Raw genomic sequence first — 13,425 nt, 5'->3', positions numbered from 1 at the left:
TTTGGAATTAAAATCTGGGAGATTAAACCCTTTCCTTGGAAAGCAAGTAAAAATGAAGGTGTATGATTTTTCAACGTCCTACTTGTGATTGATAGCTATACAGATGAAACCCAGGTAAACTGGAGAAGGTTGTGGTAATGGTGAGATGATGACTTACAGCCTGAAACTATTCTCATGAAAGAACCAAGTGCCTTGATCATCTTAGAAAGTTATATATGCTACACCAAAGTCCTTAGCACTTTGGGCCCTTCACATCTATTTGTTGGCCAGGATCTTAAAGTGGCAAGACATGAGGATATGTATTTTTTTATTTGCATTTTCCTGATTGCTAAGAATATGACATTTTTTCATATATTTTTTGGTCATTTGTATTTTATAACTACACTGAGATTTAAATCTCACTCCAGTTAGGATGGCTATCAAGAATATAAATAATAATTCATGCTGGTGAGGATGTGGGGATAAAGGAACACATACGCTATTGGCAATGATGTAAGTTAGTACAACCACTATGATCAGTATGTAGGTTCTCAAAAGACTAGAAATGGAACCACCATATAATCCAGCTATATCACTTCTGAGTATTTATCCAAAAGAACTAAAGTTAGCATACTACAGCAATATATGCCTACCCAATTTTATAGAAGTGCAATTTACAATAGCCAAGTTGTGGAACCTGCCTAGGTGCACATCAGTGGGTGAATAGACAAAGAAAATATTATATATATACACACAATGCAGTTTTATATGACCATAAAAAAGGAATTGTTATTTGCAAGTAAATGGGCAGAACTGGAAAATAGCATATTAAGTGAGATCAGGCAGACTCAGATGCCAAAGGTCCTATGTTTTCTCTTGGAAGCTAGAGAGAAAAAAGGGAGAGGAATTTTCATGAAAATAAAAGAAAGACCAGCAGAACAGAATATGAGGATGAAGTAGGGAGGAAACGAGAGAAAGGGGAGGTCCTAGGCAATGAAGTTGACCAAATTAATTATTTACATATACAAATATATCACAACGAATCTCACGATTTTGTATAATTATAGTGCACCAAAAAAAATTTTAAAAAATACATTGAACTATTAAAAAAAACTTTAAAAAATACATTGAACTCCTATCTCATCCCAATCAGAATGATAGTCATTAAGAATACAAATTACAATAAATGCTGGGGAGGATGAGGGAAAAAGGAATTTTTATACACTCAGTGGGAATAAATTAGTATAGCCATTACAGAAATCAGTATTGATGTTCCTCAAAAAACTACAAATAGAACTACTATATGATCCAGCTATAACACCTCTTGGTATTTACTCAAAAGAATTAAAGTCAGCATACTACACAGATACCTGTATATTCATATTTATCCCGTAACGATTCCAATTTATGGAATAATCCTTGAGGCCTGTCAACAGATGAATGGATAAAGAAAATGTGGCATGTATACACAATAAAGTATTATTCCATCATTAAAAAGAATGAAATCCTGTCATGTGCAGGAAAATGAATGAAAATAGATCATCACTGAAATAAGTCAGGCTCAAAAAGACAAGTATTGAATGTTTTATCTCATATGGAGGAGATGACATGAATGTATAAGTGAGACTATTAGTGAAGTGGGGAGGGGAGGGGAAAAGTGAGTGATGGAAAGGTGGAGATGATCAAAATGTTACATGCATGTGTAAATATGCCAAGGTGAAACCCACTAAAAGAAATCAGTGGCAAGAATTTTTGACAAAGGCAAGAAAAATAAGCTTTTGACTTTTTGGTTTTTAAAGTATCTGTGTTCCATTCTTAACTGATGTTTTTCTCAGAATTTTAGCATGACTTCCTTTATTTGGCTATTTCTGAAAGGTTAACAGAGCAGCAATGTAATGGACCCCTCCTGGAATCTCTCCCTGATGTTTTTCTCTGATTTTTTTTTCCTGTGCTGTTCAATAGTAATAAGAGAAAAGAGGCTTTTTTCCATATGCAGGGAAGGGTATAGGATGAAACACAGCAAGCAGATGCTGAAACCTCTTATAAAGTGCTTACTCACTCTTTTATTATTGAACTTCATTCATCAAGGCTTCTTTTTGCCTGGGAACTTTTGACTTTGTTCCATATGAATTCCAAAACCATGAGTGTCTAATAATATCCAAACAATTAATTCTAGTCAGTAAGTTTGAGAGCTCAAGAAAGATGACATGACCCAAGGTTGAGAGCCCAGAGTCTTGAATCAGACTCCCCGATATTATTTCCATATTCATTATCTCCTTACTCATGTGCCATCCTTCCCACTCCGAACAACCACTAACCTACTTCTGGTCTCTTTGGATTTGCTAATTTGGGATATTTTGTATGAATAAAATCATACACTATGTGGTCCTTTTTTGACAGGTGGCTTTCATTTAACATAATGTTTTCAAGATTCATCTACTTTGACATATTTATCATCACTTCATTCCTGTTCATAACTGAATATACTCCATTGTGTATGACTATGTCATATTTGTTTATCCATTCATATCTGGATGGACATTTGGGTTATGACTTCTTTGGGGGCCATTATTGAAGCCAAGCCCTTGTCCCAGAGCAGCAGTTCAGGCAGTCGGGAGCATGAAAGGCAAGTACAGGCCATGGCTGCATGGGGCCCACCATGCCAGCACAGGCCTGAGATGCAGCTAAGCAGACAAGGGGAGCCAAGGAAAACTGCCCTGTTACCCCCTTAATGGTCTTGCCTGGGCCAGATGAGCACTGAGAAAATGGAATTGGGGGCAGATCTGAATGGAGATTACAAGAAAGTTACTCCATGGTTAACCAATAGCAGTGATACTTTCCAAGAACTGATTAGCATAAATTTGGACCAATAGCATCAGTACCTTTTTTCAAATGTGGATTAGCATAAGTTTGGAACAATAGTATTGACCCAAGAACTAGATAAAACCTTACACTAGCAGCTCAAGCTGCAGCCCCGTCCCCTCCCCTCTCACTCTGTGGGAACTCTGTCTCTTTTCTTCCCACTTAAATAAATCCTACTTTTTTACACTCACTCTTCATCATCTGTGGATTTTATTCTTTGAATTCACTAGACTAGAACCTGGAGAGAAGAAATGGGCAGTGATCTGTTGGTATCTGCTGTGACACTGGAGGGACAGCCCACCATTAAGAGCTGCTTTATACCTCTCCTGTGGAGAAGAATCCAACTTTGCCAGCTGCAATCCTCAGAGCTGATGCCAGCAGGTACTCCCCACTTTGATTAGCTGCTAACACTAAACGAGCTTTCTCAGCTGCAGAGACCTATAGCTTATGCAAATCCTGCTTCCAGCAGAAGCTGAAAAACTCCAGTTTCATTATGAATAATGCCACTATGAACATTAATACACAAGTTTTTGTGTGCACATGTTTTCATTTTTGTTGGGTATATACCTATGAGTAGGATTATTCAGACGGTAACTAGATGTTATGTGTTAGATAACTTTCTACTCTTCTGAAAGATACCTGAGATAAATTAATTTAAAAGAAGAAATGTTTATTTTGGTTCACATTTGAGAGTTTTCGGTCCATGGTTACTTGGTCCTGTTGCGGCATAATACATCACGGCAGGATTGTGTGTCCAAGGAGGGTTATTTACCCCAGGGCAGCCTGGAAGCAGAGACAGGAAGGGGCCATGGGCCCAATATTCCCTTCAAAGACATGCCCCCTAATGACCTTGCGTCCTTCTACTAGGTCTCACCTCCTAAAGATTCCACCACCTCCCAATCATGTCCCAAGCTTTAAACATTGGAACTTTGAGGTACATTCAAGATCCAAACTCCAACACCAGACCACCCAATTTTCAATCCCAGTTCTATTGCTCCTTGCTCTAAGTTCTTGGCCAAATTATACCTCGAGTTTCTTTATCTATAAATGATGCCAACAGCATCCCATATGACTGTAAAAAAAGATTAAATAAGTTATTATTTAGAAAACTCATTAAATAATTCTAAATACCATATAAATATTTATTAACAAATACACACAATAGCAACAACTGGATTCTCTTCCTGAAAGATTTTATGAGAATCCTGAAACCCAAGACATAAAAAGAATCCTCTCAGATTTGGTCAGGTCTGGACAACTCTCCTATGTTCTTCCAGCTCCTAATCATTTTCTGTTCTACCCTGATGTCGAACCCACTCTGTCCTGGTAGTTCAACTGCTTCTTGCCTTTTGGACCTCATAGGCATTTGTAACTAGTTCTTATTTTGCATTGTCAGAAGTTCAAAGTTCACCTAAATAAAAGTGTTGTAAAGGATTTGTTTCCTTGTAATATAATTTGTAAACAGTTGTCTTCCCGCTTTCTCATAAACCCTGAGGAAGGTTCTTATTTGTCTTGTTGGCTCTATACTTTTAACCTAAGTGTTCTATATTATGTGTCTCTCTCACACAGCATTTGAGGCACTGGTTTCATTCTGCCCCATTTTTTGGAAAGAATCGCTTGTTCTTTGTGTTCAAGCTGTATGGCTCTCGCCTTGAGGCAGTACCATGACTCTTCCTGGATAAATTAAACACCCCTCTAGAAATTATTCTGATTAACTGATCATGCCTACAGCTGTGAAGGATACATTGCTAATGAGTCCCCAAGTTCTGAGATGCTATATGTAACATCATGACCCAGATAACTTGAGTCTCAAATTTTATTACTATAATAATACTTGGGTTGATATAAAACCAAAATATTTTTAGAGTCAATTGGCTAGCAAATACATTGAATTGTTCTTAAGCAAAACAAAACAAGACCAAAAGGAACTACATTTACTAAGAGTTTACTGTGTGGCAGCCTGCAGTTGCTTTTAGGAATATTTTGGACCAGGTCAAGTTTGGATGCAGTCCTCTGTGTGTCCTAAATAGCACAACTTCCGGTAGTAAACTGTTTCACCAGCTTCTTGATCATCTTAGTATCTTCTGAAGCACCAAAACATATACCCAGACACACACCTTGCTTTGCATGATCCTGGCAATATATGTAGGAGAGAATTCAACCCTGTTCTACAAACCATTCCACAAACCATTCTTGGGGACTGGGATCGCCTGAAGGAGGCTGCTCTGGAGAAAGGGATCTCAGATCCTGTGAGAGAAGATCTGGAAGAGCAGGCCTGAACTAAAAGCTTGACTGGATGGTAGATGGAGCAGTGGATTGTAATAATAGGAGACTGAACTTGACCTTCCCCAATACCTTCCCTTTCCCCTAAGTGTTGTTGTGCAATGGAAGGAGAAGGCTGAGATATAAGTGACAGACATTTTTCTAGGAGCCTAACTGTTCTTCTGTGAGAACCATCTCCGATCATGAGACTATCAAGAAGTTTTCTAACTGGCCAGAGAGAGTTAAACAAGAAACCAGCAATCCAGGGGTCAAACAGGACATGAAAACACAAGTACTATGGCTAACCTTCACCCTTGAGACCTCCAAGACAGAAAAAATTAATGAGAGGGACTTCTACCAAAGGACATAATTTTTTACCAGCCAAGCAGATTTGGGCTCAAAGTTTTAAGATGTATGCTATTATTATATTTGTGAAATATCTATATGTCCTGGCAAGTATAGCCTAAAACTATATAGATTATGTGCAATTAACCTTCACATTTAATTTTAAAGAGTAAAACCTTTGGTAATTTACCTAAGTTTGCAGAGATAATGAGAGGCAGGCACTGCCAAGAATCAAAACCTGAGCTATATGACTCTAAAAGCCAGGATCTTTCTTCCATACCTTAAAGCTTCTCAAGATAAGAAAGATTTAATGGAGCATATCCAATAGACCTTTATAATGTTCCAAATAATAGTGATAAAAATCACATAAATAGAACAATTGATATATGCTTTGTGATTTGTTTGTGCAATAGTATGATTTATTCAGAAATTTACTAGTATTTTTTTTTCCTATTATGCTTTCATCAGTGAAAGAACAATGCCAGGGCCCTGGCTTAGATCCCTGGGGGTATGGATTTCCCTCATCCGGAGTGAGAGGTAATAGGACTCATTTCAAAGCCAAGAGCCAATGAAGAAATAAACTGGATTACCCCCAAAAGGATAAAAATTAAAGCTCGGGGAGTGTGATCCAACCCTGGAGTTGGTTCTACTGGTGGCAATATAGGGAAATTCTGAATTTCTTCAAGTACTTGGATTCAGTATTCTGGAGGTAGCAAGTCCTCATATGAGAATGGATACTTACATACAGATGAGAACTGTGTCTTGGGCATTTTGTGTAAGACATTTATGGCTAAGCAGTCAGCAGAGAGGGACATTCTGATGGACTATCATGTCTGCCCTCCCAAGGAAGCTGTCTCCAGTATATGGCAAAGAAGCGATGTTCAACTACCAATAAGCATTTAGAAGACTGGGCCATCATCCACATTTGAGAAGGCTATGTGCAAAGTGACCCTGTGTATAACAACCAAATGGAGCCAAGAGGAAAATGACCTTTCCTATGGGCCAAGAGCCAGGCTCCCTCCCATTTTCTTAGGAATTTTGTAAAGTCCAAAGAGAATAACCTCAGCTGATAATGCACATTGGACTCATCTTGGACCCTGGTCAAGTTTGGATGCAGTCCTCTGTGTGTCCTAAATAGCACAATTTCCTCTAGTAGTCTGTTCCACCAGCTTCTTGATCATCTTAGAATGTTCTGAAGCACCAAAGCTTACACCCAGACACACACCTTGCTTTGCATGATCCTGACATATATGAAGGAGAGAATTTAACCCTGTTCTACCTGTTGTTATCAGGGATCTACAAACCATTCTTGGGGACTGGAATTCCCTGAAGGAATTTGCTCTGGAGAAAAGGATCTTAGAGCCTGTGAGAGAAGATCTGGAAGAGCAGGCCTGAACTAAATGGTTGACTGGATGGTAGATGGCGCAGTGGATTATGATAGTGATTTACAGATAGTTTCACATAGAAAAAGCAAAATGACATCTCTTGCATCTTGAATGTCAAGGAGCTAGTCATACTCTTCTATAGGCAATAACCTAATTGTTACTCACATAACCCATTACTCAAGTTCTGTTGTCATTCTCTTTTTAACCAATAAAGAAATTAGACCCTAAAATCGAGCAACTTGCCTATGTTCATACAACTTATAGACTTTATAAATATGAATAATTTAGGCTTCCAAACTTTCAAGCTTCATGAAAAGTTCTGCTACACTGTTCATCCATGTGCCTTGAGAACTATTCAAAATGTTTGTCACTGCAAGCTATGTAAGCAAAATTTTTTCCTAGCATAAACAAGATGTCTAGCAGAATTCACTCTTTTAAAAATAACTCATGGATATTCAATAAATGTATGATATAATAGAGTTATTCATAAATTGGTATGTATTCAAATTAGTTGGATAGATAGAACATATATAAATAAAGATACCTTGCACTAAGTTTCCAGAATTGCATATAATCAATGCTATTGGAATTTGGGATGGTACAATGAAAAGATCATTAGATATCATGTCAGAACACATCAATTGTAATTCTTATACCAGCTGTGCCCCCTTATAACTCCAAAACTTCAAGATTGTTAATTTCTCTGTGCCTCTGATTTATCATTTAAAACTTGCTGATAAAATTTTAAAATAAAATAAAGCCTGTGATAGTAGCATACTCCTTTCTTTAATGTTACATATGCACAAATGCTTACAAAATACGAGCTATAAATCAATGAAAGATTTTAGTGTTCCTCCTTTTTTACTATTATCATGTCTTTACAATTCATTATAGCTGTGATGATTAATGTCATGCGTCAATTTGACTGGAATATTTTTCCCAGCTCTTTGTCAAACATCGGTCTACATGTTGCTTGGAGAGTATTTTTTTAGATGAGATCTATGTTTAAATAAGTAGAGTTTGAGTAAAGTAGATGCTCCTTTATCCAATCAGTCAAAGAACTTAAGAAAAAAGACTGAGGTCCCTTCCAAAGAAGGAATTGTGCCTACAGACTGCTTTAGACTCAAGACTGTGATGTAAACCCCTGCCAAAATCTCTAGCCTACTCACAAGCCCTTGGAATTTAAGACTTTCCAGCCCCAACAATCATGTGATCCAGATCCTTAAAATCTTTCTCTCCTTCTTTCTCTCTTACTCTGGCTCTCACTCATTCTCTCTCTGACCAATAAAACACCCACAGACACACACATACACACAGTATATACGTATGTGTATATGTATATATATTAGATTCATTTGTTCTGAGAACACTAGTACAGCAGTTCTCCTGAAATCAGAACTTTGATTAATAAGAAAAATGTGGGAAGCAGTCAAAGGGACTTCAAAATGTACTGCTTTACTCTCGATATATTTTCTGTTGGTCAATTTCAAATGTTTATGAAGTAACAAATAATAGAACATGTGTTTCATAATAATGTCTTCTATTATTCCAATGAAGCTTGCACATTTAATACACCTAAGTAGGAAATCTGACACAAGGCTGTTCACTGCTATTTGAGGTGGCTGGCTTGCCTGTTGTGGTCTGAGTATGAGTCTTCTCTCAAGCTCTTCCTTGTATCTCAAAATTTGCTCTCCCAATCACCCTCTCTCCAAGAAGGCTAGAGCCCATTCTCTAAGGTACAACTCAAGGACCCCTCTAAACTAAGATGCCCAATTCCTCTGGCCGAACATGGTCACTACCTCTTATGAACTCTTACCTCTCATATTGTTTCTTACCTTCTGTCCTGAATTATAGTTATTTGTGTTTTGTGCTATTTCTACCTCTAGAAATAACAATCCCCTGGAGGGTAGCATTTACTGATAAATCATAGTTTTTACCAGAGCTTACTATAGCTGCTTGCTGAAGGACTTGATTAATATGTGCTGAATGAATAAACCTTCATGGGTCATTTCAGTCTCTGAAGTTTATGCTCTTTAATTTAACAAGTTCTATAAGTAATTCCTATCAGAGTGACTGTAATCTTTTATGTATGGTAGTAGTCTGGTGAATACTGATTAGATACCAAAGGGATAAAAACAGCAGTTTGGGGCTTTAGCTAGCTGAAAACTGAGTTGAATATCGGCTTCAAATGATATTTTAACTGAGGAATTTTATGAACAGAGGTAATAAAACAGCAAGAGCTTTGAAGTGTACACTGGTGACTTCACAGTAACCCAGGAACTTCCGGGTTCTCACATGAAATGTTCTTGATATTTATCAGTGATACAAACCAACTGTTAAACATACAACAAAAGCAAAGTACAAGGATCTGTGTACCCATCAAATATTTCACTTTCAAAGTTATTTCTGTGCACTCAATGAACAGTGTGTACTCTTCATCTAAATTCAGAACAGTTTACTAATTTCACAATATGTGAATAGATACAGTCTCTCTCTCTCTCTCTCTCTCTCTCTCTCTCTCACACACACACACACACACACACACACACACAGATAGAACAATTTCTCAAGAGTACAAAGATCAATTTTAGATCCCAGAATTTCAAAATTCCAATTTGGCATATTTGATAACCTGTATTTCTTATCCATCTCAGGAAAAATGGATCAACATGTTATGGTTGGAGAACAGGTGTGTTCCTGAGTTCAGTTCAACTAGTTTCATAGTTTCATTCATCTACATGTTTCCATGACCAGAATTGCTATATAAGACAAGAAAAATAACTCACAGTACATTTACCCCATTCAGCTAATATTTTTTAGTAAATGATATATACAAAGAACTATAGCTTCTTCCTCAAGAAGAGTGGTGTCTGCTGGGAGGAAGTAAATGAAATGAACACACTAAACCAACTGGTAAGTCTTGATTGTTAGTCAATGCTATTTTGGTTGTTGACTCACTGTGGTAAAATGTATGATCCCTTTTGTCATCATACACCTGAAAAGGTAAAGTTTATTCTCTCTTTGTAGGCAATTACCCCCTCTCCAACTCAATATGCTCAATAAACACAAAACTCTTCAGGGGAAAAAAAAAAGGTTCAATTGTTTGAGGTTTGAGTCCATTGAGGAAAATTGTATTTCTTCATCTCAGAAGAGAAGTGGCTAGAGAGTATTGTTTGGAATTGAAGAGAGAAGTGACTGGGTCATATGGAAACTAGAGGTGCTTTGGAGGTTTTGTGGTTGTTGTTTGTTTTCTTTTTGTTTTTCGTTTTTGGTTTTTGTTGTTTTTGTTGTGTTGTAGCAAGGACTGAACCTAGGGGCACTTAACCACTGAGCCACATCCCTGGCTCTTTTTTTTAATTTTTTAATTTTCAGCTAGGTTTTTACTAAATCATTTAAGGCTGGCCTTGAACTTATCACAATTCTGCCTTAGCCTCCCAAATTGCTGGGATTATAGGCATGTGCTGCCAAGCCAGTCTTCCTAGAGGTGATTTCTTGAGGTGGTTAGGGACTTAGATAGATGGCAGGACCTCCAGAAATGCTGGTGACTTGATCCCTATTATTTTGGCCTCATGAGCCCCGGAGAATGTCCCCAGGCTGCATTGAGCATGCAGAAGAGTACTACAGGAGCAAGGAGCAGCCTAACTTCACATAGATCACCAGGACTTGAGCAACTGGTATGACAATTAGGCAACTAGAACAAACTCAAATCAATGATACAGTATCAACTATATTTTGCCAATGGGAAATTTGAACAATGCAAACAAGTAATTATCAGCTCTCTAGTAATTAATATTAGACATATTGACAAGGGAGTTCAAAGCAAGACATATTTGATTTTTCAAAATCAAGTAATACAGCTTTTGCTTCACACAATACACCAAATTTATACACCTTATGGTTCAAATAGGTATTGATCCATAAATAAATAGATAGTGTAAAAAGTACTAAAATAGAGAAAGTACTTTGTGCTAGAGTATTACATAGGAGAAAACAACAACACATTTTCTTGATTTTACAATTTATTGGTAACTTTAGCTTCTCTCAGTGGGAACCAGACTTAAAACTAATATATACTTTAAATACTCTATTTGTTTTGTTTTGCTTTAAAAAAGAGTTGATATCTTAGAACAGTATTATAATTCCCTGTTTTGAAACACGAGAAAAATGATATTGTAAAGAATTGATTTTTTAAATTGATTTAAAAGATGAAGAATAAACAAAATAGAGTAAGAATAGCAGCAAGAGAATAAGGACGAAGTAGAGTCAGGATTGTTACAGGTGGGAATATGTGAAAAATCAGTGAGTACGAGAAAACTTGATCATCACTGGAAAGCAAACAATCCCATATCCCTTTGAACCAAAATTATATGTTGAGCATTTACTTAGAGGATATGAAAAATTTTATTAATAAAAATTTTTGCATAGGAACAAATTACTGATTGACTTCTACTGGTCAAAGCATAGTCAGTTCTCTGAAAAGAAAAAAATGTGACCACTTCCCTGGAAGCATATTCAGAGACTAAAATTTTAAATAAAAAGATGAATCATGTCCCCATTCAGAAGTGTCGTGGTCTGCATTTTGTGGGACCTTAAGGTTTTGACTGCTTGTAATTGCATATGAACAAGAAAAGACAGGTGATTTTAGCAAGGAGTGTATTGTTTTGTATTTTCATTTTTGCTCAAGGGCTTGCCTCTTTGGGCAGCAATGGAACTAGAAATTTATGCTTTGCCAAGGATAGTAGATCAAAGCCTGCATTAGTTGGCAACATATTTTCAATGCAATCGAGGGCTGTGTAGCACTTTCATAGATTAGCATCCAGCTGAGTCTGTCCATATGTCCCATACCTTCATCTAGCTCTGAGTTCAAGGAACTTCAAGAAGCAAAGGGTAAATAGTGTTATGTTTGTGGAAGAGATGAGAAATGAAGCAGTACAGTATTCACTGTTTCAATGAAATACTTTGGCAAGTACAATCTCTCTTGCTCCTCACCTGATTGTGGCACAGATATCATCATCCCCAATTTAAAGATGGTGTGGTTGGGGTGGAGGCATGGGAGGATTAGTTGAACTCTAGATAGAGCAAAGGGGAGGAAGGGGAAGAGAAAGGGTATGGGGGTAGGAAAGATGGTGGAATGAGATGGACATCATTACCCTAAGTACATGTATGAAGACATGAATGGTGTGACTCTACTTTGTATACAACCAGAGATATGAAAAATTGTGTTCTATATGTCTAATATGAATTGTAATGCATTCTGCTATCATACATAACAAATTAAAACTTAATTTTTTTAAATTTAAAAAATAATAATCATTTAAAAATTCAAGCCTCTTCGTGTTTGCATAAATTTCGACTGTTCTTTAACAAACAAACAAACAACAAAAAAAGATGGTGAAACTGAGACTGCAGAAATTAACCTACCTCAGACAAGAATAATCAGAGAATAAATAAGTAAAAATTTGAGGCTATATCCTCTGAATCTAACCTCATATACTGCCCACTTCACATAGCAGGTACTGTTGTTAACTAATCCCAGTGAGGGTTTTCTGGTTTGTTGAAAGAAATAACATATTTAATTTTTCAATAAATGTTTATGGCACAACTATTAAGGCAAATGAAATAATAAAAATAAATTACCCAATTGGTTTAAAGTAGCAAAACACCACTTCTCCCTTTGCTGTACTCAATATTTGGAGCTCAACACAATTAACAGTCTTCTATTTGCCAATTGGTGAGGTCACAGCTCAGTATATGATTTATTCTAATATATGTACAGACACAAGAGCAAAAACTACATATTCTGACCCTGGGACTGCTAAGACTCCCCACATCCTGGAAAGCTTCTTGTTTTCAATGGAATTAGTAGCTATAATTAAAAATGTTAAATGCAAATCAAAGCACATGTGGTTTGTAAGGTTCATTATAGACTTAAAGTAAGAAAATTTATTTGTAGCAAAATACAGGCAACAAAAGTCCTTTTGGATAAACATTTTAAATAAAGTTGCTGAAACTCTGTGGATTTTTAACCACAAAGTAGTTCCCTAGTAATCAGTTTTGAATGCTGACAGGCTTGTTTTCTTCTGGGTTTCCTATTTCTGACCTCTCTAATTCCCTCTTTTAGCAACAGTAAGAATATTCCAAAATAATTCTTTCCAAGGACTCTCTGTCAGCAGCTGTGAAGCCTCTAAGCTTCTGTTTTCCTGTGGCTAGTCACACTAAGTGAGGTCAGTTTGTGGTTTATGTCACATTTTCTAGTTGAACTGAGCAGTTCTCACTGATGAAAAATGTAAAAATGTAGATTATCTACATTCCAAGAATTATAAAAACTGTTTATGATATTGCACAGTATGCTAAATTTAACTAGTCTGCAAATTAGAGTTTAAACAATTCATATATCTTATTTTTGTAAATAACCTGAAATCTAAAAGTTTTAAAAAGAACTGGACATATTTTAAAATACCAGGAAATAATTAATATACTAAAATAAAGGATATTTATAGCACAGAATTAAATTCCCTTTTCCAAAAATATTCTGTTGCTATTCTCTCTCTCTCTCTCTCTCTCTCTCTCTCTCTCTCTCTCTCTCTCTCTC

Source organism: Marmota marmota, unplaced genomic scaffold (genome assembly GCF_001458135.2).
Source record: "Marmota marmota marmota unplaced genomic scaffold, marMar, whole genome shotgun sequence".
Classification (NCBI taxonomy): domain Eukaryota; kingdom Metazoa; phylum Chordata; class Mammalia; order Rodentia; family Sciuridae; genus Marmota; species Marmota marmota.
Note: the sequence above shows the minus strand (reverse complement) of the source record.